Genomic DNA, 8,647 nt, shown 5'->3' with positions numbered 1-8,647 from the left:
ATCATATGGTAGTTCTATTTTTAATTTCTTGAGGACACTCCTTACTGTTTTCCATAATGGCTGTACCAATTTCCATCCCCACTCCCAGTGTACAAGAATTGCCTTTTGTCCACATCCTTGGCAACACATATCTTTTGTCTTTTGATAATAGCCCTTCTAACAGGTATGAGATGATATCTCATTGTGAAGGAGCTTTCCTCCTATATTTTCTTCTAGGATTTTATGGTTTCAGCCTATGTGTAAGTCTTTAATCCGTTTTGAGTTGATTTTTATATATGGTGTGAGACAAGGGGCCAATTTCATTTTTCTGCATGTAGATACCCGATTTTCCCAGTAATATTTATTGAAGAGACTCTCCCCTGTTTTTGAAACTCCTGTTGAAGACCAATTGAACATAGATGCACTGATTTATTTCTAGACCCCGTATTCTGTTCCATTCACCTATATGTCGGTTTTTATACCAGTACCATTACTGTTTTTGATTACTTTGTAATCTGTTTTGAAATTAGGCAGGGCCTCTCTCCCATGGGGCTGCAGGAGATCCCTTTTCTCCTCAGCCGGGGCTGGAGGACAAGCTCAGCCCTTGAGGATCATTGTGAGGGCTGCCACAAGCTGGCAGCCTTGTTTTCCTGCCTCAGACATCTGTGGTTGCTGGGAGCCTCCACTTGTTCTATACCAGACATGCCAGTCCCATAGCCAGACTAGAGTCTGAAGTGACAGCACTGGGCATGGGGCCTCTGGCTCTCATTAGAGAGTGCTAGGTTCTCATGAGCTGAACCTGGCCTGTGTTGCCCCAAAAATAGCTTGGCCCTTTGCCCCATAAGCAACACCTAACAAACACCTAAACACACAGTTATGTACAACAAAGATGCCTGTGAAGGAGTGGGGCCTCTCACCTGGTCTCCTACTATACAACTGTTTTGGCCCCAGGGGATATTACTGGGAGAATAGAGGGTGCCCAAAAGTGGGGACTTCTGTTGTAGAAGGAGCATCTGAGGCTATCTAACTCAGAGAGAATCACCATTTTTCCCTACATGGATTAGCTTGGGTGCCAGCCAGGCTGTTCCATCCATCCACTCAGAGCTGTGTCTCCTGCCATAAGGTCCTGTACAAGATTGTGAGAGGTGGGGTGGTGAGGAAGAGCCATGAGTGGGTGCTGGAGAGTAAGGAGCAACACAGGTGTCAGGGCAAGGAGGTCAGACCTGGCACTGCCCATAAGCATAAGCCCCTCTTGTAAGCAGTAACCTCTATCTAATTGAACAGTTCTGGCTCCACACAGTTGCAAGTGGGAAGTTTTCTGTGTTGAAGTGCCTACTTAATCAACTGACAAAATAATGTTTTAGAGAAGTTTTCAAGTTCTAACAGTTTTTCTTCACTAACAAAAGTTCTGAAAGCATCTTTTTTTGTTCTAAAAGCAAGAAACCACTTTCTGTGGAGAAAAATTAGGAAATGTGATGTTCTTGCTCAAAATTGTTTTGGCTACTTCGGGTCTTCTGTGTTTCCTGTGATGAAGATTATTTTTATTTCTTTTTTTTTTAATGTTTTATTTTTTGAGAGAGAGAGAGAGAGAGACAGGGGAGCGTCAGAGAGAGAGGGAGACACAGAATCCAAAGACAGGCTCCAGGCTCTGAGCTGTCAGCACAGAACGCAACGTGGGGCTCGAACCCACGAACCGTGAGATCATGACCTGAGCCAAAGTCGGACGCTTAACCGACTGAGCCACCCAGGTGCCCTATTTTTTTATTTCTATAAAGAATTTCATTGGAATTGCATTGGAATTGCATTGAATCTGTATATCACCTTGAGTAGTGTGGACATTTTAACAATATCCTTCCAGACAAATATCATATGTTTGCACGTATAGGAGGATTAGGAGGAACTTAACGGAGGACCATGGGGGAGAAGAAGGGGGGAAATGGTGGGGGAGAGGGAGAGAGGCAAACCATGAGAGACTTTTGAATGATGAGAACAAACTGAGGACTGATGGGTATGGGAGGGGAGGGGGGAGATGGGCATGGAGGAGGGCACTTGTGGGGATGAGCACTGGGTGTTATATGGAAACCAACTTGACAATAAACTATTTGTAAAATAAATAAATAAAATAAATAAATAAATAAATAAATAACAATATCCTTCCAGTCCATGAGTATCGAGATCTTTTAACTTATCCGTGTCTGTTTGGATTTCTTTCATCAATGTTTTATAATTTTTGGTGTACAATTTTTATCTTTTTGGTTAAGTTTATTCCTAGGTATTTTAGTTTTCTTTGTTGCCATGTGATTGTTTCCTTAATTTTCTTTTCAGAATAGTCTTGTTAGTATATGAAAACACCACTGGTTTTCATATGTTGATTTTGTGTCCTGCAACCTTCCTGGATTCATTTATTGGTTCTAACAGTTTTGTTGTTGTTGTTGTTGTTGTTGTTGTTGTTGTTGAATCTTTGGAGTTTTCTACATACATAATCATGTCATCTACAAACAAAGATAAATTTACTTCTTCCAGTCTGTTTTGGATCATTTCTTTTTCTTGTCTAATTGCTCAGGCTAGGGTTTCCAGTACTAAACTGAATAGAAGTGGTAAGAGTGGGCATTGTTGCCTTACACCAGATCTTAAAAGTTTTCAGGGTTTCCTCATTGATCATGGTATAGGTTGTGGGCTTTTACTATATGACCTTTATTGTGCTAAGTTCCTCTACCTCTATTTTGTTGATAGTATTTATCTCAAGTGGATATTGTCAAGTGCTTTTTCTATATTCATCTATCATGAGATAATCGTGTTTATCTTTCATTCTTTTTTTAATGTTTATTTTTGAGAGAGAGAGAGACAGAGTGCGAGTTGGAGAAGGCAGAGAGAGGAGAAGACACAGAATCTGAAGCAGGCTCCAGTCTCTGAGCTGTCAGCACAGGCCCAACACAGAGCTTGAACTCTCAGACCATGAGATCATGACCCTAGCCGAAATCAGATGTTCAACCAACTGAGCCACCCAGGTACCCCTCTTTCACTCTGTTAATATGGTGTGTCATATTGATTGATTTGCCAATATGGAGCCATTTTTTTCATCCCACAGATAAATCCCACTTGATCATGGTGTGTAATCCTTTTAATGTGCTGTTGCATTAGTTTACTAATATTATATTGAGGATTTTAACATCAGGGTTCATTAGGGATATTGGCCTGTGGGTTTTCTTTTCTTGCATTGTCTTTGACTTTGGTATCAGGGTGATGCTAGGTTCATAAATGGTTTGAAAATGTTTCCTCTTCTATTTTTCAGAAGAGCTTTAGAAGGATTGGTATTAATTCTTCTTTGAGTGTTTGATAAAATTCACCCATGAAGCCTTCTGGTCCCAGTCTTTTTTTTTGTTGGGAGGTTCTTAATTATTCCTTCAGTTTTCTTATTTGTTATTGGTCTTTTCAGGCTTTCTATTTCTTCTTGATTCTATCTTGTTATTATCTAGTCGCTTTTCCATTTCTTCTAGGCTACCCAATTTGTTGGCATATAATTGTTCATAAAGTTCTCTATGATCTTGTTTATTTCTGTGGCATCCATTTAATGTTTCCTCTTTCACTTCTGATTTTATTTATTTCAGTCTTCTCTCTTTTTTCTTACTCTATTAAGGGCTTATCAATTTTTTAAATCTTTTCAAAAAATCAACTCTCAGTTTTGTTGATATCTATTCTATTATCTATTTGATTTATTTCCGCTCGAATCTTTATTATTTCTTTCTTTCTGCTAACTTGGAGTGTCATTAGTTCTTTTGTAGTTCCTTAAATTGTAAACTTAGGTTGTTTATTTGAGATCTTTCTTCTTTCTACTTCGTCTTCTTCATCTCCTTCATCTTCTCCTTCTTCTCCATCTTCTTCTCCTTCTGCTAAAAATGTCCTTCTTAGTACTACTTTGGCCGCATCCCATAAGTTTTAGTACATTGTGTTTGCATTTTCCTTTTCTCAAGATATTTTTTTAATTCCCTTTTGACCAATTGTTGAAGAATGTGGTCTTTAATTTCCACATATTTGTGAATTTTCCCATTTTCTCACTGTTATTCAGTTCTAGTTTTATTCCATTATGATTGCAAAAGATACTTGATATGATTTTGATCTTCTTAAATTTGTTAAAACCTGTTTTTTGACCTAATATGTGGTTTGTTCTGGAGAATGTTCTGTGTATGCTTGAGAAGAATATGTATTCTTATGCTGTTGTATGGAAAATACTGTGTGTATGTTTTAGGTCCATTTATTCTACACTGTTGTTTAACTCCACTGTTTATCAATTTTCTGTCTGGAAGTGCCACCCATTAAAAGTGTATTGAAGTCTCCTACAATTATTTATTGCCATCAATTTCTCCTTTCAGATCTGTCAGTACTTGTTATGTATACTTAGGTGCTCTGGTGTTGGGTGCATTTATATTCACATGATATCTTCCTATTGGACTGGCCCTTTTATCTTAATGTAATGACCTTCTTTGTCTCTAAAGACAGTTTTTTACTTAAAGTCTGTTTAGTCTGCTGTATTTATAGCCATCCTTATTTTCTTTTGATTATTATTTGCACAGAATATCTTCTTTTAATTCCTTCATTTCATCTTATGTGTATCTTTAAATCTAGAGTAAGTTTCTTATAGACAGCATATAGTTAGATCTTGGATTTTTTTATCCACTCAGTCATTCTATGTCTTTTCACTGAGGACTTAAGCAACTTGCATTTACAGTAACTATTGATTGGGAAGGATTTTTTAATTTTTATTTATGTATTTATTTACTTATTTATTTTGAGAAAGAAATAGCCAAGTGGTGGAGGGACAGAGGGAGGGCAAGAGAGAGAATACCAAGTAGGCTCTTTGCTGTCAGCACAGAACCCAGTGCAGGGTTCGAACCCACTAACTGTGAAATCATGACCTGAGCCAAAACTAAGAGTCTGATGCTTAACTGACGGAGTCACCCAGGCACACCAGGAAGGATTTAAATATTGCCATTTTGTTAACTGTTTTCTGTTTATCTTATAGTTCTTTGTTCCTCATTTTTTTTCTTTCTTTGTGTTCTTTTTTTTTTTTATTGATTGGCTTTAATTCTTTTCTCTTTTGTGTGGCTTCTGTAGGTATTCTCTTTGTAGTTACAATGGGGGTTATACAAAATATCTTCCAGTTATAACACTCTGTTTTAAGCTAATGACAACTCACCTTCACTTGCATACAAGTACTCTACACTTTTATCTCTCCCCTTTCCCCCACATTAGATGTTATTGATGTCACAATTTACATATATTTATATTGTATATCCATTAATGCAATTTTAGTTATAGTTACATTTAATGCTTTTGTCTCTTAATTTTTATACTACAATTAAGTGATTTGCTCACCATTGTTACAGTGATACAGCATTTCATATGTCTATATTTTCACCTTTACCAATATATTTCATACTTTAAGTTATCATTTTGCTGTTAGCATCCTTTCATTTCACCTCCTTCTAACATTTCTTATAAGGCAGATCTAGTGATGAAATCCCTCAGCATTTGTTTACCTGAGAAGGTCTTTATCTTCCCTTTATTTTTGAAGGACAGTTTTGCTGGATATAGCATTCTTAGTTGTCAGGGTTTGTTTTCTTTCAGCACTTTAAATTTATCATATCCCACTCTTTTTTGGCCTGTGGTGTTTCTGCTGAAAAATCTGATAGTTTTATTGAAATCAGTTTTTCTTCCTGCTGCTCTCAAAATTCTCTTTGCCTTTGCCTTTAATAATTTAATTATAATAGGCCTCAGCGTGGGTTTCTTTGTTTTCAACGTCTTTAATATTCTTTAGGCTTCTTGGATCTGAATCCCTATTTCCTTCCCCAGATTGGAAATTTTTAGCATTATTTCTTTGAATAAACTTTCTGCCTCTCCCTCTCTCACTCTCTCTCTCTCTCTTTCTTCTTCTTTGTCTTCATCTTCATCTTTGTCTTCTCCTCCTCCTCCTCCTTCTCCTCTTCCTCTTATCCTTTTTCTCCTCCTCCTCCTCTTCTTCTTCTCCTCTTCTTCCTCCCCTCCCTTCCTCCTCGTCCTCCATCTTCTTCCTCTGGAATTCCCATAATGCATGTATTGGTCCATTTGATGATATCTCAAGTCCCTTAAGCTATCTTCACTCTTTTCACTACTTTTTCTTTTGGCTCCCCTGACTAGATTATTTCCACTAACCCATTTTCAAGTTCATTGATTCTTTATTCTACTTGATCTAGTCTGCTATTGAACACCACTATTGAATTTTTCAGTTCAGTTATTATATTCTTCAGTTCTATGATTTGCATTTGGTACTTTCAAATTTTTCTTTTTGTTGAAATTCTCACTTTGTGCATGCATTGCTCTCTTAATCTCAGTGATCATCTTAATGACCATTATTTTGAATTCTTTGTGGGGTAAATCACATATCTCCATTTCATTAAGGTTGATTTCAAGAGATTTATCTGTTTTGTTTGAGACACATTTCTCTGTTTCTTCATTTTCCTTGACTCTGTGTCATGTCTGTGTATTAGACCAAACATTCACCTCTCCTAATCTTCATGGATTGGCCTCATACAGGACAAGACCCTTACCAATCAGCCCAGCCAAATATTCTGGGTGCTTTTCAAATTGTTATGTGTTTCCAAACCACTGTCTGTGTTCTTAGCAGCCATGAGGCTGTGACAAATGCCTGTATTCTCACTCAGATCACACACTGTCTGTTTGTTTTTAAGAAAGAGAGAAAGTGAGCAAGTATGAGCAGGAGAGAAGAGAGAGAGAGAGAGAGAGAGAGAGAGAGAGAGAGAGAGAATCCCAAGCAGGCTCTGCACTGCCAGCTCAGAACCTGATGTGGAACTCGAACCCATGAACCATGAGATCATGACCTGAGCTGAAATCAAGAGTCAGATGCTTAACTGACTGAGCCTTCCAGGTGTCCCCTAAGACCACACACTATTACATCATTGTTTTTCTTTTTTTTTTTTTAAGTATATAAGGAAGTTATATATATGTTTTTATGTTTTTTATTTCTGAGAGAGAGACAGCATGAGCAGGGGAGGATCAGAGAGAGAGAGACATAGAATCTGAAGTAGGCTCCAGGCTCCGATCTGGCTGTCAGCACAGAGCCCAACTTGGGGCTCAAACCCACAAACCATGAGATCATGACCTGAGCCAAAGTCATATACTTAACCGACAGAGCCACCCAGGTGCCCCTACATCATTGTTTTTCTCTCTGTGGTCCCTTGGGGCCTAATGAATGTCAAGCCCTGTCGTTCAAGGGACAGCCAAGCTCTCAGAGACTGGTGAGTTGGAAGCCAGTGTCTCCAGTAGCACCTGGAAAAGTTGGGAGGCTAGATATATAGTTCAGCTCCTTCTAGGGAGAGGCTGGAAGCTTCATTCCACTGTTGGAACAAGTCAGGGGAGGAGTTGTGGAAAGTGCCCACACCCCTATTCATGCTCCCAGGGAACTAGTGATTGCCTGCCCCATCAGCTCCTAGAAACAAGTAAGTTAAAGGCTAGACCCTTGGGCAGTAGTGAGAAAAGTCAGGATGCTAGTTGTGCAGTCTCACTCCTTCTGGGAGGAGCTAGATGCTGGGCTTTATCACCAAAGTGAACTGGGGAAAAGGAACCATAGAAGGAGCCCATAGATGTATTTGAAACCACCACTTATTCTCTATAGTCCCCAGGATACTAGCAAATTCCAGACCCTGTCCTATGGACAGGCTAGTTAGGAGCCAGACCCTTACTCAACGTCTAAAAAAGCCAGTGTTATAGATGTCCAATCTAATTCCTTCCAGAGGGAAGTTAGGAGCTGGGTTTTATCAGATGCTCACTCTGTGCTGAGCCAGGAGAGGAACCACAGGAAGTGCTTATACACCCATTCAGTTTAGTCTTGTTATGATATTTTCTCACCCAGTATGCACAAAGCAAAAGTATCACACGGAACAATGGGCATAGGTATACTTACTGTACCTTTACCTGACCTGGCTGCACCCTAGGATGTTTGTGCACAAAGTAGAAAAGAAGGAATTAAATTATTAAGGACATAGAAGCTCTGATTTGGGAAATTGCTCTGAATAGGTTATTCTCTAGGGACACATGGACATTTTCTGCACTCTGGAGGAAGGAAGGGTACTGGTGGCAGATGTCCAAAAGAAGTAACTGTACTGGACATCTGGAGGTCACAGGAAGTAGACATCAGCTTGGAAACTGACCTATGAGCAGCACAGAAGATGAAGAAGGAAAAGATGGGACATCATAGAGAAATGCAGAGGCCCAGATACCACCTGATTATTTGTGGGATTCTTCAAGGAACCTGAGACGACATATTGCAGAAGAGGAAGTTAAAAACTAGAATTCCTACTGATGTAGCATATAGGGTCTCAGAATACTGAGTTTGGAGCTCTCACTATAAATATGAAGATTTTTGATTTTTGTAGGGAAGACCAAAATATTTAAGTTATTTGAAGAATGAGTCATATCAAACTTGCTTAATTTCCTTTATTTTTTAATAAAATAAAGTTATTAGATTCGTATAACAAGATAATACCATTGCCTGTGTATTTAATTTTCAGAAATTATTTGAGCAAATTTTGTATCCTTTTCATCAAGATAAACATTGAAACGGTAGGTCACCTCACAGCTGGTTATATATTCTTTTTCCAAAGACTATTATTAC

General features: G+C 38.5%; 1 non-coding gene across 1 annotated transcript; it reads left to right on the top strand.

Annotated features, from left to right (window-relative positions):
- The first annotated feature begins 513 nt into the window (after positions 1-513).
- LOC120238225 lies at positions 514-644 on the top strand. The gene has a single exon (XR_005530162.1).
- Positions 645-8,647: the final 8,003 nt, after the last annotated feature.

The sequence above is a fragment of the Hyaena hyaena genome, unplaced genomic scaffold, assembly GCF_003009895.1.
Source record: "Hyaena hyaena isolate Hyena2069 unplaced genomic scaffold, ASM300989v1 scaffold_202, whole genome shotgun sequence".
NCBI classification, from domain to species: domain Eukaryota; kingdom Metazoa; phylum Chordata; class Mammalia; order Carnivora; family Hyaenidae; genus Hyaena; species Hyaena hyaena.
Note: the sequence above shows the minus strand (reverse complement) of the source record. Positions and strands in the feature narration are given on the sequence as shown.